At 38.4% G+C, this 26,357-nt stretch overlaps 1 protein-coding gene across 4 annotated transcripts in view; it reads left to right on the plus strand.

Moving 5' to 3' along the window:
• Positions 1–279: 279 nt before the first annotated feature.
• mbnl2 (muscleblind-like splicing regulator 2) overlaps positions 280–26,357 on the plus strand; it is a 128,924-nt gene continuing 102,846 nt past the window's right edge. For all 4 annotated transcript variants that reach the window (XM_072578009.1, XM_072578004.1, XM_072578011.1 and 1 more), the window contains exon 1: positions 280–590. The gene's annotated coding sequence lies outside the window, so the exon portion shown is untranslated. The remainder of the gene's footprint in view (positions 591–26,357) is intronic.

A 26,357-nucleotide genomic window follows, 5' to 3' on the forward strand; every position in this document is an offset into this window, starting at 1 on the left:
CCCCTCCGACCTTCGGGGCAAATCAACTCCTCCCCGGCGCAGAAAGGGGAGGAACAAAATACATCAGCTTTCAAAACAAAGGGACTAACGCCAAACCGAAGCAGGTAGTAAGCATCAAGTGTAGAAAATAGTGTTACTATAAGTTAAAATGTGGGAATATTGGAGCGGATTTGTGTTACAGCCCGTTCTCTCCCTCTCACAAAGTGTTGGGATACCCCTTCCCGCAAAGCCGAGAGTTGGTCTGATCCGAAGAGCTGTCAATCACTCCCGGCGGGAGCCGTTCAGCTGCAGTTGGGCGTCTGACGGCGGCGCCTCCGCATCTTTTTTATGAGTTCATGTTGTTGCTTTAAATGTTTACCGTCTAAAACAGTGTATTTCTTTAAAAAAAAACCCTTTCCCTATGCTACTTTAACTAAAATACATATATTAAAAAATGTTAGCGAATTTGTCTTTTGTCTCAGTTTAGAGCATAGATTATAGTTTTTTTTCCTTGAGTTTCTAGGATTGGGAAGACGTTTTCTCTTTTTCTTTAAAAAGTACTAAATATCCATTTATCCACTGGAGAATTTATCTGTGGGAGCGATGTTGTGGTAAGTTGAGCTCTTGATGTCCCCGCCTCCACCTTGACATTGACTGTAATTTACTTTTACTTCGTGTCTTTATAAAACGTGAACCATAAATTAGAAATAAATATATAAGGTCTCGTTTTGCGTTTTCCAGTACTGTTATGAAGTCTAATAGCTAGGCCTTAATCTCCTCCAGGGCAATTCCACTTCAGAGCGAAAACTAATTTAGATTTCCATAGATTAAACAGTTAAAAGGATAAGAGGAGTTCAATTTTCCAAACCTGTGGTGAAGTTCAGTAAACTGCCTGTTTAATTTTGAAGTTTCTTCATTAATGAATCATTTATGGTAACTTAAGCAAGTTTGCCAACTGTTCGTAGTCTCCTCACCAGTTTATTGCAGTGTGGTTGTCAAATAACTTAAGGGGCTTGGTCTATTACTCCATACAAACTCGGGAAAACTGATGGTCACTTTGCAGGTAGAACTGTAGAGAGAAATAGTTTTAAGTTGATGACCTATCATCAGACGACTAACCCAACCGGATTATCCAACCCTGAAATGAAATTTAAATATAAAGGGAAACTGCAAATTAGGGTCAGAAAGCTTCAATGTATTTGGAGCATGAAGTTAAAAAGTATTTTGCAAGATCCAACATGCAAAATTACCAAGGAGAGGAGGAGATTGATCAGAACAGGATGAAGTTAGGACATTGTTTTGTTCTGTTTTTAAATGACCAGTGCTTAATCTTGCATGAAATTGATCATGATTCAAATGCTCCTATTAAAGATAATGAAAGGCAGCATGTTTTAAGCTCCTTTTGGAAAATGCTTCACTTTTAGATAAAGGGGATGGTATAGTTAATTTAGCTGTAGTTTAAAGTTGTTCAGTTCTTCCATAAAATCCAGAGGGTGCAGTAGAGGCATGCTGATGGGATTTCACTGGTGGTCTTTTGTGTTGCTGAAAGTCTAGTCTCACAAGAGTGTTGTGATAACAGCTAGAATATTTTTTTTAATTTGTGATTTTTTTTTGTCAAACACTTGATGCTGCAGTTTAAAATGATTGAAGTGGTGCAGCTGATCTGATATTGGATCTCTTTATCAATGTGTCCTTTTGAGAGAAGTGGCTGCCAAGCTACAGGAAGTGTTTGACATATTCCCAATACTTATGGGTAAGGGGGCATTTGGCTGATGTAGGTTAATATAAATGTTGTTTTGTGAACATTCAAGGACAGACTGAGTTTATTGAATGTAGCTTATTGGCTTCAGATCTGGTGCAGTGTGTGCAACAACTCTGTTGTCATCTGCAAACTGTAGATCATGTATGTCTATGTCAGAAAGTGAGGTCCACAAGCATTCAGCAAAAATCCTGTAATACGAAGTTCTGTGGACAGATTCTGTGTCAGGAAGGCAAGAAAGTAGTTTCCCTTGCCAGGTCTTGTTTTAGCAATTTTCAAACCGCAATGTTGAAGGGGTAGTCAGGAAAAAGTTTGAAAGGGTCTGACTTTCTCCTTGAAGCATGGCAGCTTTGATGTTAGTGACTGGGATTGTTCAAAATGGTGGTAACTACTCCACCAAGCTGCATCATGCATTTTAGTGCTCATATCAGAATGTTAGGATAGGTAAGAAAAGAAATTAAATCCTATACTTAGACTCCCACTGCCCGATGAGACATATGTCCTCAGATCTGTGGGTTGAGAATTAGACTTTTCAGACACAGGAACGTGTGCCAGTCATTTGCAAGCCTGACTCTGAGTTGATTTTGATTTATTGTAGTCATATGTACTTAAGTACAGTGAAAAATAGTCATTTATATAAATGATTTGGATGTGAGCATAAGAGGTATAGTTAATATGTTTGCAGATGACACCAAATTTGGAGGTGTCATGGACAGTGAAGAAGGTTACCTTGGATTACAACAGGGATCTTGTTCAGATGGGCCAATGGACTGAGGAGTGGCAGATCGAGTTTAATAAATGTGAGGTGCTGCATTTTAGGAAAGCAAATCTTAGCAGGACCTACACACTTAATGGTAAGGTCCTAGGGAGTGTTGCTGAACAAAGAGACATTGGAGTGCAGGTTCATAGCTCCTTGAAAGTAGAGTGGCAGGTAGATAGGATAGTGAAGAAGGCGTTTGGTATGCATTCCTTTATTGGTCAGAGTATTGAGGACAGGAGTTGAGAGGTCATGTTGTGACTGTTCAGAACATTGGTTAGGGCACTTTTGGAATATTGCGTGCAATTCTGTTCTCCTTCCTATTGGAAGGATGTTGTGAAACTTGAACTGGTTCAGAAAAGATTTACAAGGATATTGCCAGGGTTGGAGGGTTTGAGCTATAGGGAGAGATTGAGTAGATTGGGGCTGTTTTCCCTGGAGCTTCGAAGGCTGAGGGGTGACCTCATAGAAGTTTATAAAGTCATGAGGTGCATGGATAGGATAAATAGACAAAGTCTTTTCCCTGGGGTGGAGGAGTCCAGAACTAGAGGGCATAGGTTTAGGGTAAGAGGGAAAAAGTATAAAAGAGACCTAAGGTGCAACGTTTTCACACAGAGGGTGGTACATGTATGGAATGAGCTGCCAAAAGATGTGGTGGAGGCTAATACAATTGCAACATTTAAAAGACATCTGGATGGGTACATAAATAGGAAGGGTTTGGAGGGATATGGGATGGGTGTTGGCAAGTGGGACTAGGTTGGGATATCTGGTCGACATAGATGAGTTGGACCAAAGGGTCTGTTTCCGTGCTGTACATCTCCATGACTCTAAAAGTTTTGTTTTGCAAGTATCACGGGCAGATCATTAGCAAATAAGGACATAGAGATCATCGAGTGCTTAGGCAGAGCGATGCATATGTGATGTCATCTGCTGTCCCCCCATTACAGGATTACAAGCTTAAGATGTTGACGTGTTCTCTAGGGGTTGCAAGAAATTTGTGGAAGAGCAGGAAACCATATATATGTCGACATTTTTCCAATTTCTAATTTAAATAATGTCTTCTTAGTTGCTATAAGGATCTTTATAGGCTATTCTTTGATTATTATTTTTGTGTGGCGCAAATTGATTTATTTTGATTTTCTAGCGGAGGTCACTTTTTATCTGAAATTGTGCAATAGCATTACTATAAATCTTAGAGGCATGATAGTGATCAAATTTTAGTTTCAAGGCTCACAGCAAACTTTTTTTAAGCCTATCCTTGTTCAGGGGCACTTTAATCTTCAATCCACAATGCAGTAACTATGATAGAACTATGACAATTTATTTTTAAAATGCTGCTTGGAATTAATCTTAAAATTTTTTGTTATCCAATCTTGGAATATTAAAATCTGATTTTTTTTTAGATATGTTACTATTTGGAATGTTGAAATAATATAGAAAAATTAGCTTTAATTCAGTTCACAATATTGAAGGAAAATACATAGTCATATGGACCAGTCACTGGTGAGGTTTTAAAATCCACTCAGTAAATTTAATTCTGCTGTGCATGTATTGAGGTGGCACCTAGTTGAAATTTGAGTATCTGTGGTCTGTTTAAAATGAGGATTTACATCATTGACTAATCTAAATTGATAGAGCAATGTCATGTTAATACATGGCCCATTATTAATGCTGTTTTACAAAATTTTTAAAAATTCACCAGTTTGTAATAATCTTAACAATGAATTTACTGAGACCTAGACATGCAGAGTAAGATACCACAGCATACTTCTCTAATTCTTTGTAAAGACCTTGAGGGACAAATGTTTTTAAAATACTTGATAAGAAAAATTTATTACTATGGACTGTGTATAGATATCATGATCCAAGGAATGCTTCATAGCCAATAATCCAAAGCTTGCCTTCAGTTGGATGCAAAAGATCCCATCGCATTTTCTTTCTAAAAATAAAGAATAGAGCATCCTCCTCGTGACATGGCCAATGTTTGTCCCTTGGCCATGCTGTCAAAGCAAGTGAACTGATTATTCTTCATCTTGCTCCAGGCATTAGCATTGTGGTCACCATTTTGAAATGTCATTGGTATACAGTACAAAAAGTGGGTATGTCTTAACGTGCAGTACAGCTCTCATCTCATCTCATCTCTTACTCCCAAGTTATAAGGTGCCGGTAAGTAAAATATATGTTTGTGGGGCGAGCAATTGAACCTACCAGTCAGAATACTACTCCAAGACCCTCCAGATGAATAATTTTATGAATGGAATGTCAAGTGAGTCGGTAACTGATTTATACTGTTTTGTCCTAACCCGTAACTTTCTCTCTGCTGCCAAAACATTTCAACAAACGTGAATTACTTAGTGATACAATTTATGTTCATTCCTTTGTCATAGTTATTACAGATCATTGCAGAAGATGAAACTACTAAAATTACCTGTCACATAATCACATTTTCAAAAAAATGTGGGATGCTTTAAATATTTAAAAAATGAATTGTCTATGTTTTCATTTTTGATTATTTCTAATCAACCTGTAAGGCCATAACTCATTCCTATGAATTGAACCAGAGCTAGGGAAAATGTACTACAAAATCCCTTGTGCTTTTATTTTCATAATTTCTAATCGACCTGTTGAGAGATATTACATCTCTGGAGCAGGTGGGACTTGAACCCAGGCCTCCTAGCCCAAAAGTAGGGACGCTATCACTGTGCTACACGAGCCCCTGTATTTTCATTTTAAATATTTTCCAATCAACCTGTTCAGACTTGTTATTACATAGCTCTGGAGCAGGTGCAACTTGAAACCATGCCCCTTGGCCCAAAGGTAGGGACCCTATCACTGTCCCAAAAGAGCTCCTGTGTTTTTATTTTAAGATGAGCTATTTCTGCAGTTAATTATCAATGGAGCTAAGCCGCAGCTGTCCTGGATTTGTTTGTTTCACAAGAATCGTGTGCACACTATCATAAACTTGCCATATTTTTTAATATGCTGTAATCCTTAGTACAGTTGTTTCTCAGTTTTTGTCTTGATGATGCTTCATGTCAATGGCAGACATGAAAACCTGCCAATGGCGTACTGAATTTGTTGCACAAAGTTATGCCTTTTTTTTGCCTCCAGTCTCCTTGCTTTCACTCTGGTTTCATGGGTTCTAAGATGACTGAAGAACCCAGTGCACAAACTGCAATCTCTTTCACATGTGTAGATGAGGTGTTTGGAGGTTTGTCTGCATTCTTCAACATCTGTACTTTGCCTCTGGTTGCACCTGGCAAAGTTTCTTGATGTGATTAGTGACTTCTCAAATTATCTTTCTCCTTTATGTTTGATCATGTGCCAGGGATTTCCATGAGTTGCTGGAGATGTTTGATCTCTACAAGGATGCTTTAAAGACATCCCTGAAGTCTTTCTACCCTCCTATTGGGAGCCTCATGCTGCACCTAAGTTCTGAGTAGAACAATGGCTTCAGATTTCAGGTGTATGAATGACATGTCTTGCCCATTGGAGCAGAATTTGTATGATAAGTGCCTCAATACCTAGTGTATTATGATAAATTCTCCCTACCTGCCTGGAACTATGTAATCTCCTGGAAATGTGAGAAAAAGGCCAGTTTTAAAAAATACCCAAACCAACTGGAGAAAGGAAATGTGGAAAAACTTCCTCAGATCTCTGTAGACGTTAGAAACTAGTCCAAGAGAAAGCACAGGAGATGTTGCAGGTTATCTATTTTCTGAACAAGGTGATCTCAATATACCAGTCAAAAGCAATCTTAAAGTAACTGAATCAGCACTGACTGCACAAGCTGGCAACCTGCTCCACAAGTGCAATAGTCTCTGGGCAAAGGTAAAGCATCTACACCAACGTATCTCTTGTTACATAAATCATATATTTAACTGCTGGTTTTCCCCCTCCATTCTATTGAGTTAAAATAATTGGACCACAAAAACAGTCTAGTTTATTAATTGTTTTATAAGCATCACTCAAATTACCCCCTGAACTTGTGCCTTTGTAAAGCAGTACAAACCCAGCTGTCAGGCTGTTTGAGCAACAATAGTGCTTTATAATAGGACTTTAAAATGTGGCCCTCCTCTGCATCCTTACCAGTGCCTCAATAACCCCACCATGCAAGGAGACTAATACTTTACATTGTATTCTAACTGAGGCTTTGTTTTATAGTGAATTATCATACAACTTAAAATTCTGTTTGTTTTTAAACCATATCTTTATGGTGTTGGCCATGACCTTTCAACAGTGATGTGCTGGGATATTATATACTTGAAGTCAATCTGCACTACAAATCTTCTCAAAAATCGCTAATACCCAGATCTCTTTATCACTGCTGATTTTATGTTCTATGTAGATATTTATAGTCCTCAATTGAACTTCTTGTGAACAATGTGTTTTTTAAGTTAAACATCACTTGTCAAATATCTGTCCATTCTTCCAATACATTTTGTCGAAGCTCAGCACCCGATGCTGTTTTAATACCCTTTGTCAAATCTTGGATTAATTAAATTTGTAGATCGTTCTCCTAAATCAGTAGAGATTTGTTAATAACAAAGATCCATGCACCTGTCCTTGCAGAGCACTATTGCTAATCTGTCTCCAAACAGTGAGTACAACTTTGTCTAGACAGCAGCAAATTCTCAAAATATTGCAGCAGATTATCTCTGATTCCACAGGATTCTATCTTGTCAAGAAGCCTCTTGCAAAATACTTGAACAAAAGCTTTTTTGAAATATCAGGTTAGAAATGGCTGCAAGGCTATCATTGTCCATTTTCCTGTTGGCATTTTCAAAAAGCTGATGGAGTTCTTAACCTGTTTTGGAAGTTGTATTAGTTTGGTAAATGGGGTATACAGGGTGTGTTTAATGATCCCTTTGAAGATCTTGCTTATTACTGAAATGTAGCTTGTTGCTTGGTTTCCACATAATCACCCTTTTAAAAACAGGTTTTTAAATTGTATGTGATATTTATAGGATGTGCAGTATGGTTGAAGTGCAGCTTTTAATTATCTCAGATATTTTGCTGGTTTAAGATGATGTGCTCCTTTTCTTGAAATTTCAGAAATGCAGAGTGTAAATTTAAAATTACACCATTTATCCAGAAACATGGTCTGAAAAAAGTTTTGCGACAGATTAGAGCCAAGTCTTTTATCTGCTGCCTTAGTAGAAAGAATGGTTTACAATGAAGGAAGGTGGGACATAAGTAAGCTGATTTAACAAATCTCATTAAAGTTTATTGCTTTGCTGACTCTAACATTGGGAAGTGACTTATTCCATGGGAACATGTCCTCCCAGTGTTACGTAGCGATGCCTAAAACTTAATAAAACTACCACTTCAGTATTAAACAGCAATTGAATAAAATCAGCCACGTATCAACTAAGCAGCACAGCCATACAACCGGATTTATTTCTACTCAGTCCCAGATCAGCACAAAATTTCCTTTGGAAGGCTAAAACTGTGATGTGTAGCTATTTTGGTGTACTGACTCTGAAATCAACATTTTCCATTTATTTGAATAATGGATTATGTGATGTAAACCATTATTTCAAAATGTTTTTGGGTCAGCCCAACCTTGAAATAAAACTGAATCTTCAACCCTCAGAAAACCAAAACACAAACTTTGTTTTCTGTGTAAACTGCATCTTGTTGGAAACAATATAAAAGACATGGAGCACTCTCGTCTTTGTTGACCCACTGTTGCAGAACAGGCAAGCTAGAACAGCCGGAAGCTGGAACCAGGAGGTGGAAGAGCCAAATGTACGGTTGCTGCAGCAGCTGTTTCTATTTCTTAGCTAACATTGGAACCAAGGCATCATGATCATCAGGAACTGATATGAGGAGATTCTGCAGACATGTGCCTTTTTGGTGAGATTGTTGCCCAGGAACTATAGTTGTGTGCTGCCCCTAGCCAGCAAGCAGGCTAAATAGTGGAAAATGAGCTAAACGTTTTTGTGAGGAAGAACATTGTGAAAGACATTGGCACTAACATAGATGCCATAACTGCAGGACTATCCAGGAATTCTGAGATGTTCATTGATGTATCAGCTTCTTAAAATGTGAGTTTGTAATTTCTACTGAATACAATTTGACTGTTAATTTCTGTGTCATTTGCTCGTTTTTGGTTTGCACAAAAGTTTTGAAAATTTACATCTTGTTAATTATTTTCTTCCAATGGGATTGTTTGGGATGTTGGTTCTTTCATCTTATTGGTCTCATGGGAATCATAACAGTTAAGTCGCATTCTTCAGAGCCTGTTGTTGTACCAAGTGGAATAACAATTTGGAGAGATGATTCACTGAAAGTACCTCACAGTTGGTTTTTAGATTCAACTGAAGTAGCTTTTGTTAATCACTGACCAGTTTGCAATGAATCACATTGTGTAAATACAATGGTATGCAGTCATGGTGAATATTTACACAAACTCTGAAAGTTACCCTCCCATTAAACATTGACTAGCAGAATATCCTGACTTAATGCTGAACAAATATACCTTAACTTTTGAAGAATAATTGTGAGATAAGTTTCTATGACTCTGTTTCAATCAGATTTTGTTTTGAGAATATATATCCTAATCAACAGACTGTGTTTATACTTTGATTAGCAACAGAGCCAACTTGGTTAATAACCTAGTAAGTATGTCATTATTGATGAAACCAAAATACTGCAGATGCTGGAAATCTGAAGCACAAACAATGCTAGAGGTACTCAGCAGGTCTGGTAGCAACTGTGGAGGGAGAACAAGAGTCATCACTTCAAAACTGTTAGGATTCTTCTTCAGTCTCTTCTATCTCTATGTTGCTAATTGAAACTTGTATGCTGCTAGTTGGGTTTAGGTAGTGATTCATGAAAGTGGTAACAAAACAAACCAGCACTGAAAACGAGATGTTATCTCTGTACATTATCAGAACTATCATTTTTACTGATTCTTTCATCAGGTGTAGGTGCTGGCTAGGCCAGAATTTTGGCGCTTGTCCTGATTGCACAAGAGATGTTCATATTCCACCTTCTTGAACTGCTGTGGTCTGTGTGGTGTAACTGCACACACACAACTGTCAGAAGAATAGCTGTAATGAGCCATGGTTCTGCTAAACCATAGAATTGAAGATAACATTCATAACCTTGTCCTTCAACTGAATTAATCCTTTCTCTGTTCCCTGAATTCTACTTAATATTTTACCAGAATGTCTCAATAGATTTTCTTACTGAAGTTTATATTCACAGTAGTATCTAGTTTTACTTAACTCTTTATTTCTTTTTAAATTGCATACTACAAGTTAAAACTTTTTAAAAAGCTCAACCTGTGTTTTGAAGTTGGAGGAACTGTGACAGTAAATTCAAAACAAACCTTTGGAAAACTGTTTCAGTGAGCAAATTATAAATCGTGGAGCTTACTTCAAAGGGATATATGCTTGATTCATTTAGTTGGATGTTAAGTTTATTTCATACACTATATCTAACATATTATTTTATGAGTAACTTGAGGTGTGACAGATGACCAGTTAAATATGACTTGGAAAGAGCAAATTACTTGGAACGTAGTGACTGCTAAAGCATGTCGCTGCTGGGACATTTCTTTGTCTGTTGTCTCAGGTCTGTTGCAGACTAATTGGTAATGATTGATTGCATGATCAGTCAATAACTCCATAATCATTGTATGGTGCAGCTACCAGGATGTGGAAGGGAAAGTCGATTTTTTTTTATCCTCTGATTTCCTATTTCCAGTGTTTTTTATGGGTTTACCTGGATGTTTTCATGTTTCACCATTCTGAACTTAAGTGCAATGTTCTATTTTAAAACTGGTACTTTCCCAGCAGCATGTGACACGGGTAAACTTTCTGCGACATGGTCCCTAATCTGAGCTTTACTTAACTCGCAGAACATCTATCCCATGTGTATTCCAACTCTCTTGAGATAAAAGCAAAAATTCAATTAACACTTTTAAAATTATTTTTCAAAACTTTATTAAGGATTGAAGTACTTATAATTTACCAGGAATTTGCAGATACTTGTACTGTGGCTAATGCGATTGTACTTTTCTCTCTAACTAAAAATATCAAGGTTTTGATATACTTGCAGTGTACCATTATTGTTCATTGAGTTAGTATGTGAGATCAGACTCTGGAATGAAGTTCTGGTCTGATAACTTGTCATGGCATCAAATTGCCCAACAGCCCTTTGATCTTGAGTTTGAATTTTAGCTTTTTCTGTTGATGTTTTGGTAAGTACTGATTGAACTATTCCAGCACTTTCCTATTCACTTGCTTCCTGCTTTTGTAAATCTGAGGTCATCCAAGACTCTGCTTAAGCCCTTCGATGCACCATGTCCTGTTTAATCGTCGTCCCTATGCTCACTGACCTACATTGACTCCCCGTCTTGATTTTAAAGTTCTATTCCTTGTTTTCACATCCACCTTTGGCCTTGTCCCTTCCATCTCAGTAACATCTCCAACCCCACAACCTTCAAGGATAACAGCACTCATCCAATTCAACCTTTTACACAACCCTGATTTTAATTGTGCTACCATTCATGGCCATGCTTTTAGCTGCTGTGACCTCTGTTCTAGAATTCCTTGTTTAGAGCCCTCTACCTCTCAGTCTCTCTCCTTCTTTAAGATGCTTGTAAAAGCTCAACCCCTTGGCAAATGTTTCGCTTATCTAGTCTTGCTTTGTGTAGCCAGCCCTTTTGCATGAAAGGTTCTACCTAAATGTATGTAATCGTTGCGTATAGCTGTTAGTAGCATGAGGCTGAGCTTTTGATATTCACCAGCTGGGTGGTTTGAAAGATTTGAAGACTTCCTCACCAGGCATGGATATTTTAGTGAAAGACTTTGGTTTCAATTAAAATAATCTCTTGATACGTAGAGAACTTCAGCGAGCTAGAAAATTACAGACTTATTGCTAACTGACAATGTTGGGAGGGGAATTTCAGATGCCCCTACATTTAATGACTTTAAAGTGCTAACAAACAAGATTGTGAACTTGGACATACATTCTTGTTCTTTAAGCTCTACTTTATTGCCCTTAGATACTCAAGTGCTTTCTTATATAAGCACTATGTTCATTTAATTCTGAAATCTTGGCATCCTGAATTTTTTTTATAGGTTGTTACAATTCCAATTGCCTGAGCCCTGGAATTCCCCCTTAAATGTCTCCATTTCTGTCCTCTAAGTTACTCATTAAATATACCTCTTTAAAACAAGATTTTTGTCATCTGCTCAATTGTCTCCTTGTGTAATTTCCTATCACTTTTGTTTTACAATATTGCTATTATATTCATTGCTATTATATTGATTCTCTAAAGGTCAACATGCAGGTTGAGTTCGTGATTAAGAAAGCGAATGCAATGTTGTCCTTTATGTCAAGAGGGTTAGAATATAAAAGCACCGTTGTGCTACTGAGACTTTATAAAGCTCTGGTTAGGCCCCATTTGGAGTACTGTGTCCAGTTTTGGTCCCCACACCTCAGGAAGGACATACTGGCACTGGAGCGTGTCCAGCGGAGATTCACACAGATGATCCCTGGAATGGTAGGTCTAACATATGAGGAACGGCTGAGGATTCTGGGATTGTATTCATTGGAGTTTAGAAGATTAAGGGGAGACTTAATAGAGACGTCCAAGATAATACATGACTTGGAAAGGGTGGACCCTAGGACATTGTTTCCGTTAGGCGAGGAGACTAGGACCCGTGGACACAGCCTTAGAATTAGAGGGGGTAAATTCAGAACAGAAATGCAGAGACATTTCTTCAGCCAGAGAGTGGTGGGCCTGTGGAATTCATTGCAGCAGAGTGCAGTGGAGGCTGGGACGCTAAATGTCTTCAGGGCAGAGATTGATAGATTCTTGTTGTCTCGAGGAATTAAGGGCTACGGGGAGAATGCGGGTAAGTGGAGTTGAAGCGTCCATCAGCTATGATTGAATGGCGGAGTGGACTCGATGGGCCGAATGGCCTTACTTCCACTCCTATGTCTTATGGTCTTATTATGCCAAAGGCACTATATGAACACAAGTTATCAATGGAAAATCTAAACTGAAACAACAAAGACATTGGTGAGTAAAATGGTACTCCTTGTATTCGCTGTCATGCTGCATTTAGAATGCAACCAGAGAACTGGAGATATATGAAACTGTTCAATTGATAATAGACCTTCTTTGGCGTTATTTGGTGATGCCGGTATTGGACTGGGGTGGACAAAGTTAAAAATCACACAACACTAGGTTATAGTCCAACAGGTTTAATTGGTAGCACTAGCTTTGGAGGGCTCCTCCTTCATCAGATGGTTGTGGAGAACACAGTTGTAGTTTACCTAAGAATGTAACTTTTAAAAAATGTTTTACGATTTGAGCCAGGTGCTGGCAGATGGGACTAGATTGGGTTGGGATATCTGGTCAGCATGGACACGTAGGACTGAAGGGTCTGTTTCCATGCTGTACATCTTTATGACTCTGACATATGAAAGAAGTGAAACTAACATGGTCGTTCTAAAGGATGAGAGACTTAACAAAAATCAAGGTATTTTTCAATGTACAATTTCAGTTACATTACACTGTAAACTTTTGCTATAAATTCTGTGTCTCACAATCTTATACTCCACAACCACCTGATGAAGGAGCAACGTTCCGAAAGCTAGTGACTCCAAATAAATGTTTTGGACTACAAGCTGGTGTTGTGTGATTTTTAACATCTTTGACAATGCCCCAGATAAATCAATTGATTCCCAGAATGTTCACTACATGTATTATTTTGTCACTGTACTTGCACTTCTTTTCTCACACTCTAGTCTTTTTTGCTTTGGTCCATTCCTTTTCTATCTCTTTAGTTTCCCCTTTTTGATTCTGGTTTATAACTTGGTTTTTATCTGCAACCTTTCCTTCCTTTTCTTCTCTTACGCATTCTGTTCAGTTTTGATGGAGAGCAAGGGATATTGAAGAATATTGATAAACGTTTTGTTAAGGACTCATTGCATTTTATGGTGGGTGCTGATTGAAAAGAAGGCACTCACCTGGGTTCCAGACCAACGGGTTGTGCATGTGTTTTCAACCCTCAACCCCAAGTTGACAAGGTATAAGATGTAAGGCACAAAGAATGGAAATGGAATGAAATTCACTCCCCTTCTCACTCACTTGTTTTCCACAAACACACGCATGTTGACGCACACAAAAAATTGAGGCAGCGAGTTCCAATGAACGGGAATATGATAATGAACAGATCTGCTTATGAATTGTTGATTAAGAAATAAATATGGCCTGGGCATCAGCACAACACCCCCCCCCAAATGACTATGGGGTATTTTGCATATGCTGGAGAGGCTATAGAAAATTTGGGGGGTTTTTTCCTCAATTTCTTCTAAAGTTTTTCCTTTCAGAGATGGTGACATTTCTTTCAGTTATGAATTATGTTTCCATTGCTCTTTCTGAAAGCCATATGTACTATAAACCTCTATGTGAACAAAATCTTCTTTTTCTTTTCAACCTTTAATGATCTTAATTGTACTGTAATTTTATTTACATGTACAAATAGCTTTTTCCTAATTTGTTACTTCATAATTGAAGTTTTATTGGATCTTCTCTTAAACTTGCTTTTTCTGAGGAGGTTTCTCTACACTCTAGAATAAGATTTATTATTTATCGATTCTACAAAATAGTGTTGTCAAATGAATGGCTTCAGAGACTGATCAAGTTATACATCACCAGATGGTGCTGTAACTCGGAGCTCTTACAAACTGGTAGGAATATTAATGTTTAAAGTTTCCATTCGACCACCCCGAATGATGCATTTGGAAGTGTTGAAATTTTAACATTTCTATTGGAAATGCTTACATTACAAGTTGTGATGAAGTTGGTAAACTATATAGATTATTACTTTGAGTAAGCTTGTATGCCTTTCAATGTTTAGAGGTCTGCATCCCAGCTTGCTTACAGAAGGATTTTCAAAATGGCTATTAGAAGGAACTGAATCATTGTTAGTCTTTAGGAAGATTTGCTATATACAAGACTTTGAATATAACTTGTAGAAAATTAATTTGAAGAAACATCAAAAAACAATTTAGTATCTTGTTGAAAGTTTTGGTACTGAGCAACTCTTTATTAAAGTTCTGTATTGTTTTACCTAAATATGTTGGAAAATTTTAGAAATGTACTCTTTTCAACTATCATAGGTACTAACATTGATAACTGCTGTTTTGATTCTGATGGGATTGGTTGCACAGGAAACCTCAGTAGCATAATAACAGCAATCTGCTAATGAGAGCAGACTTTATGTAGTAAACTTGGAGGTTTGTTTGTTTGTCGGTCAGTTTAGTAAATTTCTCTTTCTTCTTAACTCATTGTTCTGTTTTATCTTTTGATGTAAAAAAAAGTTGAAGTGAACAGGTTAAAATCATTCTGAAAAGACAGGAGGAGGTATACTTAGCTGTTCTTCTATTGAGTACTACCTATATTAATGCTGTTGAATTCACTGGCCAGCTAACAACATCCCTGAAGTAAACTTTGACAAGAAGTAATATACTTTTGATGCTAGAAACCTGAAGTATAAAGAGGAAATGCTGGAAATACAAACAGACAAGTGAGCATATAAATTAGGAGAAGGCACAGAAGCAGATCATTTAGCCCCTTCATTCAATGAAATCTTGTTATAATCCAATGGGTTTATTTGAAAGTACAAGCTTTCGGAGCACTGCTCCTTTATCATGTACCTCGTGGGCAGGATCATTGGACATACAATTTATAGTAAAAGAGACAACTGATGCTATGTATTGACATTTTTGTTCAAAAAGCACATTATCTATAGATAGTCAGTCTGTGACATTTTATAAATTCCTACTTTGGAAATAGAACCAGTCTGACTCAAAGTTGGGATACTGACAGACTCCAACCTTGTACCTTTAACATATTGGCTGAGTTGAAATGTTGCCTTTTTTTAATACTGATAAAACCTGAAGTTATCCTGGAACTGTTGATTTGAAAGAAGTTCTGGAATTTAGATATTGATCATTCAAACTTTCATCCCCATTCTAAGTGATTAAAGACTTAAAGGCAATCTACCTATGTTTAATGCATTGCATCAATTGTATGATATTTTGATCTTTCACAATAAATTGTGCCCTATGACCTGCCCAAGAGCTACCTGACAAAGGAGCAGTACTCCGAAAGCTTGTACTTCCAATAAACCTGTTTGACTATAACCTGGTGATGTGATTTTTAACTTTGTCTACCTCAGTCCGAGAGTGGTACCTCCACATCAATAAGATTATGGCCGATCTGTTTGTGCTTTGAATTCCACTTTCCTACCGAACATCCACTTTACAATATTTAATGACACCACCCCTCATTGCCTTCTGAAGTAACACAATGAGCTGAGAGAGGAAAAAAAGACCGACCTTCTTTGCATGAGGGATGTGATTTTTAAAAACAGTTATGTCTAGTTCTGGACTGACCCACAAGAGGATGCCCCCTTTTCATGTTAACCTTGTCAAGACCATTCGCGGTCTTGTACATTTCATCAAGCCACCCATCACTCTCCAAAACTCCAATGGAAACAAGCCAGGCCTTTCTAGCCTTTTATCAGAAGACAACCCACTTGCTACAGGTGTCAGTCAGTAAGCCACCTCTGAAATGCTCCCGACATGTGGTCTTCCTAATGCATTGTATAACTAAAATATAACATTCTTCCTTTTATATTCAAAACCTCTCCTAATAATAAAAGGTTAGCATTTCATTAGCCTTAATTACTTGCTGTGTTTGCATACTAGTCTTTTGTGACTCATGCAGTAGAACACCTAGATCCGTCTGTACCACAGTTATGCAGTCACTCTTCATTTAAGTAATACACTGCTTTATTTATTCTTGCTGCTACAGAGAACAACTTTGCATTTCTCACATTATATTCCATCTGCCAGATTTTTTCCAACTTTCTTAACCTTTTCTATGTCAGTCTGTGTCCTCTTTACACCATTTTCCCACATAATTTGATGTGATCTGCATTTTTAGCCACAATGCCTTCGCTCCCCTCATCTAAGTCATTTGACATAAATTGTAAGACAATGAAGCCTCACAGATCCCTGCAGTACTCCACTTCTCACAGCCCTCCAATCATGGAGGGGATGAATAGCCAAAATCTTTTCCTCAGGGTAGGGGAATCCAAAACTAGATGGCGTGGGTTTAAGGTGAGAGGGGAAAGATTTTAAGGAACCTAAAGAGCATCTTTTTTCATGCCGAGGGTAGTAGAATGAGCTGCCAGAGGAAATGGTGGATGCTGGTACAATTGCAACATTTACAAGTCATCTGGCTGGGTATATAAATAGGAATGGTTTAGAGGGGTATGGGCCAAATGTTGGCAAGTGGGACTAAATTAATTTAGGAATTCTAGTTGGCATGGACAATTTGGGTTGAAGGGTCTGTTTCTATGCTGTACGGCTCCTTGACTTGACTTGATAAAAAGACTAATTTATGCGTACTCCGGGTGGCTCAATCTTCTACTGATGCTAGTATGTTACCCTTACACCATGTGCTTCTAATTTGTCCATTAATCTTTTATGCGGTACCTTGTCAAAAGCCTTCTGAAAATCCAACATCAGTGAGTGTCCCTTTAATCACAGTGCATGTAACACCTTCAAAGAACTCCAGCAAATTTGCTTAAAAACAATTTCCCTTTCACAAAATCATGCTGACTCTTCCCAATTACTTTGGGCTTTTCTGTGTCCAGACATAACTTCCTCAATAGTTGATTCTAACACCTTTTCCATGACCGATATAAAACCATCTAGCCTGTAACTTCAGGTTTCCTCCTTCCCTCTTTGTGCTGAGGAGTTTTATATGCTCCTTTCTAATCTGATGGAACTGTTAAGGAGTCTATCAAATTTTGGAAACATAATGCCAACAATCTCATTAGGTACTATTTTAATGCTACTGAATATAGACTCATTGCGCAATACCAAGTCTAATTTAACCTGTTTTGTTGGTTCCAATGTATGCTGCTTTAAGATTCTATCTCAAAAGCATTCTGTCAACTCCTCATCCTGCATACCAGTGCCAGTCTGATTTTCCCAGTTTCTAATGCTCAGTAGGCCAAGCAGTGTCAAACTGAATCTGCTGTTAGCCTTGAATGTTTGGGTTGGGAGGGGTAGCATGTATGGATCTCAAGAGTTCGGTTTAGGGTTGTCATTGGCTCGTGCTTGACCTATGCAACTGGAAGTTCAACTGCAGCGCAAATTTCTTGCAGTATGAATGCATCTTTTGTGTAGTGCCTTCCCCAGTTGTCACAGTTATGTTGCTGGTGAACAAGACAGCCTTTCAGAATAATAATGGCGATAACTGTTTTTAGTTCTGTTTGGTTTTATGTGAGAATGTTGACAGCTTTTGATACCTAGAATCTAAAAATGGTTCTTTATTGCTGTTAGCTTTCCAAAACCTTTTAGGACTTCTGGCTATGTGATATCCGTATGTGTGGAGCCAACAATGCTAACATGGCATTATGTAACCTAAAGGCACCTTTTCGTCTGAGCTGATTTAGATGTTTTGAGCACTGAACTGCATTGTTGATACAGTTTGCTTCCTTCCTATCATCTGCCCCATTTTAAAAGCAACTATTACAAAAAATCATAATTTTAGGTAAGATATGCAGGTAATGCCAAGATGATTTTGTAGTATGGTTTGTTGTGCTTTTTCCGTTTTGTAAAATATACTTCCTCTTTCAAGATTAATGATTGCAGCAGGCAATTTGTAATGTTACACTATAAGCAGAACAATATAGTTTTTCTTTACTATTTCAGCTGTTTGTTTTCTTTTATTTAGCATAATATTGATTTGATTTGTGCAAAACCAATCATAAAGTGACTCCTGCGCAACCTTGGTTCTAACAAAGTCTAACAGCAGCATTTTTTATCAGATATGATGAAAAGTATAAATTCTCATTTGAGTCAACATCTCAGGTTATATTAATCATTGCAAGTTATTTTCTGACTTTTCAACACAAAGCTGCTTACTACATCAGATTAAATTAGTGTGCTCATTCTTACTGCTTCTTACCATTTAATGAAAAGCATGCCATTTGTTTTAATGGTGAGTTTAACTCCGTCAAGATGACAAAAGAATATTCATCAACAGTACCACTAGCAGAGAAGACTTAATGTAGTAATGTGGAATAAATTTGCCGATAAAAGAAAAATGAAATCTTGGGAGTGTATATTCTCCAAGTAAAAACCCGTTGTCCCCCACCCCCAATGCATGGGAAAACTTTAAAGACTTTATTGTCTCTTTTTTTTAAAAAGAATGTTATATGTCCTGCGGTGATGATACTTGTTACTTTGGATCTCTTTCTCTAAATGATCATTGCTGTGATGTTACTGCAGGAGAAAACAGGTTTGAAATGGAATTTAATTTGATGTAATAGGATTCAAAATTGGAGGTATGCTGATTCTGCAAATCATCCAAAAGGAGTGAACATGATTTGCCTGGCTAGCTGCATTTATTTCCTCAAGATTAGGCATTCTCATGTTTGCCACATACCAATTTAAAGAAGCATTAAATTTAACTCAACTTATTGTTTATGGAGCAACCCTACTTTGCAATTAGGTGGTGCCAATTATGTCTCTTTCCTTCCCCCCCCCCCCCCCCCCCACAACCTTTCTTTCCCATTTAATAATGTCCTTCAAATGAGTGTATAAACCATCAGAATTTAAATCTTTAGAGCTTACTAACATCTTTTGCGTTCAGTGTTCAGTGCCAGCTCTGAATTTCTGTGTTTGGGCCTGATTGTTGCCCAATAACATTGACATGAGCAGACAAAAAAAGACAGGATGCCCCACCCTTGGCAGTGATTTAATCATTTCAGGAGCTGTTCTAGCAAAGCCATCCTGTTTGGAAGTTGTCTCCACTTGAACAGACACCATTGTGTATCATCAAAGAAAGCATTAATGAAATTTTGTGTGTTCCTTTTGCTAAAGCTTTCAATTATTGTTAGAAAGGAGCCATTCTCTACTTTTCGGATATGATTCCTGAAATTGTTAATCTTACAATGAGCTAATCCTTGGAAATTATTTTGAACTTGTCCAGTTTGTGTTCCCTTGTAATGGAGAGCATGTCAAGGCTATGATCTAATCTTGAGTGCTATAGTTCGAAGTAGTCAGCAAAAGAAAAGCTATGTGTAAAATCATATTACACAATTTATAAGCCTGAAAGCCTTGTAATTCAGGGATACACACAATTCTGCTGCAAGGCCTGTTTCTTCCAGTAAGCCACTGCAGAAATTTAGTTGGTTTATTCTTCAGAGTTCTTTACTTGTGTGAGAATGATGTTGCACCATGTGGTTACACCAGTTCTAATGCAGAATAAAAGGAAGCTGATTCATTTTAAAGCAAATCTAATTTGCACTTTGCGTGTATTACCTGTGCAATGTTTTTTTTAAATCAACCTACACCATGATTACATTATTGAAATAAGTTTTACTTTGGCAGAGAGCAAGTGAGACACTTGGGTGCCACATTGCAAGGTTTCTACTCTGGTGGTGAAATATTGAGTTCCTGAGGTGCTTGTTATTGTGGCCTGACTTTGGAAGAGCTCCATAGTTCTTGGCCAGCTGTGTGGGTGGACTGCTTTCTAATGGCAAGCATTCCACTGGAAGGGGTGGAAGGAAAATCTGACAATATCCCAAGTCATCCCGCTGTGGATTCAGCATCAGTCAGTGAGGGTGTGGTGTCTCAATTCTGCTCATAACCATTTGATTGTATGGCACTGTTTGCCCACCAGAGTTTTAATGAGTCTGCAATTCTCATATTCCGATCACTTCATCTGAACTATCAACATCTTTTTAGCATTCTACACCAACTATTCCCACCCCTACCCCTCCCAAATTATAGCATAAATGCTGTCCCCTCCACACTTCACTTCACTTCAAGTCTGAAGCATTATCTAGACTTGAAATGTTAGCTTGCTGACTCTCCATGGATGCTATCTGACCTGCTGTGATCTCCAGCATTTGTTGTTTTTAGTACAGATTTCAGCATCTGCAGTAACTTGTTCCTAGAGTTTTAATAAAGGCAGTGTACATTACATGTTTTTGCAAACAAGTTTTGGGTTTATATCGTATTATGAAATAGATGGAGCTTTTATGTACTATTTGTTGAAGTTGACTTGTATATAAATCATGTGCAGATCTCCTAATTTGAAAGCTGATTGAGGTGTGAAGGGAGCATATTGAAAATTATGCACTTTTTAAAAGTTTTAATTGGAGCGGAGAAGGTTTTTTTTCTTAAAGGATAGATGATTGTGACGGCGCACGCGCGTACACAGTGAGAGCTGGGCACAGTGCGTTTCATAAGCACCTGTTAAATGTGTTGTTTCAGCAATGTACATCTAGACATGAAATTCAGGACTACTGTTAGCTACCTTTACTGTATATCTTTTCTTTTCATGGAAAGACGGAAGTATTTTAGAGGAAAGGTGGAAATGCTCTATGCAATGTAAGCATTTTAGTTCCCCTCAGATTATTGAAAAAAAGAGTGCAGGTAGCTCTCATCAAACCTTATTTTGCCACCATTGCAGTTTTGGACTTGGTTCCAAACCCAAATGGTTGGGCTGGCTTTTTGGGCAAATATCACTGTATCCCTGTGGAATCCACTTGGGTGAGGGGTACTCCATTATACTGCAACTTTAAAGTTCATGTTTTTGCAACCAAGTTAAATGAACTGGCAATCTTTTAGCTGTTGACTTAAAAATTTGTCATGCTTTTTCTGTGTTAAGTCTTTTTTTGATAAAACTTTCACATCACGGGAGTAAATATCTATGGCAAGCAAGTTTAGCTGGAGCAGCTAACATTGGTCACTGCCATATCAGTTTCTAATTACAGAATTTGATTACAGTATTAATAAAAAATGGTGTTACTTGATAATAAATAAAAGGTCTCTCTCCACAGTAATCTGGAGGAGGGTGTGCTATCAGAATAATGTTTCTTAAACGTGTGCATCACTAACTGTGTATTGTTTTGGGTCACTATGCAAACTGGCTAATAAAGCCAAATTAAGCCATGGGCCAGATTTTGAGTAGTGGCAATCACATGCAGATTTTCAATCTGCTCCTTTTTAATGTTGAGGCAGAACTCCACATTTCTGACACAAGATTTTGATCATTTAAAGTGTGATGTGTGCTTTAAACCTGGCAGGTCATGGAAAGTAAATCATGCTGTACATTTTCACACCAGTAGTTGCTGTATTGTGATTTTAAAGGACACTGGCAGGTCTGGTGAAACAGCAAATACATAAAGTAATTGTGGGATGAGCAGAGTACGATGACCGGTAAGCAGTAACATGCTGGAGTCCAGGTGAGAAGGGTACTTGGTAAGTGTGGAGTATTTGGAGTAGGCTGGGGTGGAAGGTGGCTGTTGCTTCCAGGACCAGAGGTGCTGGGAAGATTGGGTCTGGGATGGGGAATGGAGTCGGCTTGAGGGGGAGGGATAGCTTCCAGACAATATCCCAAGTCAGCTTGAGGGGAAGGTTAACCTTCAGGGAGTGGATCTCTTCCAACAGATGATTGGGTAAAATGGGGATATCAGGTTCGTGGGGTGGGGTTCGCCAAGAAGCAGGAGTGGTATGGAGTCTCAGGGTTGTGGAGTGGTATCAGAAGGTTGATTCTAGTGGTGGTGGGGGGGGTCTATAATATACTCCATATCAGTGCACAAAAGTAACATTGTTTAATGAAGATAAAATCAAAACTAATTATCTTCAAATTTTTAGTCCTAAATATGCGCATTTCTTTTGGCCTCGATCTTCTTGTTGATTGTGTAAGAAAGTGATTGGTATGACAATGATCTTTTAAGCTAGTCTGAGTTTTAAGCCAGGAGTTGCGACATTGGAGCATTAGACTCCCAGTTGGAGCTATTGGAACTGAACTTTATCTGCTTGCCAGTTTTGGTGGAATTGTCTAGACCACTTCCTGCAGAATTGCCCATTGCTGCGCATGGTAACAGGGAGTGTGCTGGTATGACTGCTCCTTGCTCTCAAGTGCGGGAATTATCTGGTTGAGGGTATTTAATTGAAAGAAAGGGATGCAGTAGAGAATTTATTAAGTCAGCCTGTCATCATTGTTCCTATTATGCAACTTTTCCCTCATTTTCACTCCTTTTGATCTCCCTAGATGCAAAGTCTAACTGGCCACGAATCTGTGTTTTAATGGTCTTGGATCAGCAATGTAAAAGTTTTTTTTCCCACTCCTGGCTACAGTTTAATCAAACATTGAGTGCTATAAAACAATTACAAGATTTAAAAAGAATTTTCTAAATAAGAGTTTTGACCTTGTTCCAAATGTTATATTGTGACTGTTCTTTTAAAATTTAGCTTTTAATACTTTGCCAAAATTATTTTTCATTTTGACATGTAAATGTCAAAACACTTTACCCAACTGGCTAGGAGAGAAAATTTCTTTACATGTAGATGTATAAATAAATATGCTCTTTTATGCTCTTTGAGGCCTATTTGCATTTGAGTCTGCCAAAGTCAGCTCCAGATAAAGCTATTATTAATATTTAACCAGTTAGTGATACAGCATACTAAAATATAACTTCATTTAAATCATGTAGCTGTTTTGGATGCTTTTTCACTGAAGATATTAGTAACAGCCGCCTAAAACATCAATCCTGTAATCAATATTTCTGACTTTTAACTGTCCTCCGAAATTTCTGAGAAGCTATCCACTGTAGCAAGGAAGTTGAAGATCCCTAAGGATGGGCAGTACAGCAACGCCCACAACCTATGGATGAGTAGAACATGTCATTTACTATCTATTATCAATCCCATTGCCCATTGGTTCCCAATTATACATTTTTAAAATAGTCTTTTCTGAGATGTGGACATTATTGCCTATCGTTAATTGAGACCCTGGATAACTCGACTAAAGTGAGGACTGCAGATGCTGGAGATTAGAGTCGGGAGTGTGGTGCTGGAAAAGCACAGTAGGTCAGGCAGTATCCGAGGAACAGGAGAATCGATGTTTCAGGCAAAAGCCCTTCATCAGGATTCCTGATGACTGGCTTTTACCCAAACTATCGAAACTCCTGCTCCTCGGATGCTGCCTCACCTGTGGTTTTTCCAGCACCACTCTCTTGATCCTGGATTATTAGTCTAGTAGCATTACCTTGCATCGTTTGCAAATTATTGTGTGCCTGCGTCTTCTCATTCTAAATCGTTGTATGGGTGGGAGCAATTTTTGTCATGAAACTTGTCAATGTCTTTGTGTAATTCTGTACTGTACTCCTCACTGGTAACATTTCTTCCAAGTATTGTATAGTCTGCAAACTTGGAAATTGTCCAGTGATCTAGCTCATTAATATATATCAAGGAATGTATATTTCCAGAACCAACCACAGGGTAACTCCACTACACTCCTTCCTGCAGCCCACAAAATATCCATTAACCATCAGTCACTCTTTCCTCAGTTCTGAAGAAGGGTCAGTCGGCCTGTTATGTTAATTCTGATTTCTCTCCACAGATGCTGCCAGACCTGCTGAGCTTTTCCAGCAATCTCTATTTTTGTTTCTGGTTTACAGCATCCTGCAATTCTTTTGATTTTTTTTTTAAACTCACTGTTTCCTGTTCCTCAGTTTATCTCTACATTGCTACTGTCCTGTTTGTTTTGGGATCTATAATTTTTTGTCTCAAATCTGCTGTGTGATCTGGGGTGGCACGGTGGCTCAGTGGTTAGCACTGCTGCCTCACGGCACCAGATCTCAGGTTCGATTCCAGCCTTGGGTGACTGTGTGGAGTTTGCACGTTCTCCCTGTGTCTGCGTGGGTTTCCTCCGGGTGCTCCGGTTTCCTACCACAGTCCAAAGATGTGCAGGTTAGGTGAATTGGCTATGCTAAATTGCCCATAGTGTTAGGTGCATTAGTCAGAGGGAATTGGGTCTGGGTGGGTCACTCTTCAGAGGTTTGGTATGGACTGGTTGGGCCGAAGAGCCTGTTTCCACACTGTAGGGAATCTAAAAATCTAAAAAATCTGAATCAAATTCCTTTTGGAAATCTACATACACAACATCAAGGCATTACAATTATCAACTCTTTTGTGTTAAGTCTCTGGTATTTCCTCATCAGCCTTCAGTTTCAAACTATCTGGCCCAGCTTTGTTGCCCTATTGAAACCAGTTCTGCCCTAGTTAATTATTCTCACTCAGTTGTCCTGTTTTTGTTCTTTTCCACCCTTACCTGAGACAGGTACAATTGCAACATTTAAGAGGCATTTGGATGGGTATACGAATAGGAAGGGTTTGGAGGGACATGGGCTGGGTGCTGGCAGGTGGGACGAGATTGGGTTGGGATATCTGGTCGGCTTTGCCAAGTTGGACCGAAGGGTCTGTTTCCATGCTGTACATCTCTATGACCTAATGACACCAGTGGTCACAGAAACTGACATTTAATGTACTTGACCCACCTTGTTCCCAAGAACCAGATCTAACAATGCGTCCTTTTTTACGGGACCACACTTTTGTTGTAGAAATTCTCCTGAACCCAAATAGGCGTACATGTCTCTCACTGCTCTTGACATTACCAGTAGATTATACTTGGGTAATTGAAGTCGCTCATTGGTAACCACTGTATAATGCTTACAGCTCTCACTAATATCAGTGATTTTTGAGAAGATTAGTAGCTCAGGTGGTTGTTAAGTTAGCTTGCTGAGCTTGAAAGTTTGTTTTCATGCATTTTGTCGCCATATTAGTAACATCATCAGAGAGTCTCCGGTGAAATGCTGGTGGTATGTCCCACCTCTCTGTTTTATAAGCCTTTATTTCTTAAGGTAGGTGATGTCATTTCCGTTCTTTTTTCAAGGGGAGGTAGCTAGGGTCTAAATAGATGTGCTTATTAATGGAGTTCTGGTTAGAGTGCTATGCCTCTAAGAATTCTCGAGTTTGTCTTTGTTTCGCCTGTCCGAGGATGTGTGTGTTGTCCCAGTCAGAGTGGTGTCCTTCTTTGTCTTAATGTATGAAACTAGTGATAGTGGGTCTATCTTTTAGTGGCCAGTTGGTGTTCATGTATCCTGGTGACACGTTTCCTGCTAGTTTGTCCGACGTAGTGTTTTTTTACAGTACTTGCATGGCATCTTGTAGATGACGTTAGTTTTGTTAGCAGTATCTAATAGATCCTTTAGATTCATTAGTCGTTGTTTGTGTGTTGGTAGGTTTGTGGGCTACCATGATGCCACGGGGTTTGAGTAGTCTGGAAGTCATCTGATATGTCTTTGATATAGTTTTTTACCTCTACGTTCTTCACTTTGGTAGTCTAAGGAATTCAACTAGAAATGCCATCACACACTTTTTATTTCCTTTGTTCTAACCAAATTGTTTTGAGACTCATAGAGTCATGCAGCACAGAAACAGACCCTTTTGGCCCAATTTGTCCATGCTGAACAAGTTTCCCAATTAAACTTGTCTCGCTTGCCTGCATTTGGCTCTATCCCTCTAAACCTTTCCTATTCTTGTACCTGTCCAAATATTATGTTAAGGTTGTACAGGGTGTTGGTAAGGTCTCTTCCAGGGTACTGTGTCCAGGTCTGGTTGCCTTGTTATCGGAAAGATATGATTATGCTGGATAGAGTTCAGAAGTGATTTACCAAGATGTTGCTGGGAATGGAGGGTTTGAGTTATGTAGAAAGGCTAGGATTTCTTTCACTGGAGCACGGAAGGTTGAGAGGCAACCTTATAAATGATAAAATCATGAGAGGTATAGAGAAGATGATTGGTAGGTGACTTTTTCCCTCTGGTGCGGGATTTCAAGACAAGGGCATATTTTGAAGGACAAAGGAGGGAGATTTAAAAAAGATATGAAGGACTTTTTTTTTTAAAAACAAGTGTTTTGCATGTGGAAGGAACTTCCAGAGGAAGTGGAGGATG

Source organism: Chiloscyllium punctatum, chromosome 9, assembly GCF_047496795.1.
Source record: "Chiloscyllium punctatum isolate Juve2018m chromosome 9, sChiPun1.3, whole genome shotgun sequence".
NCBI lineage: Eukaryota > Metazoa > Chordata > Chondrichthyes > Orectolobiformes > Hemiscylliidae > Chiloscyllium > Chiloscyllium punctatum.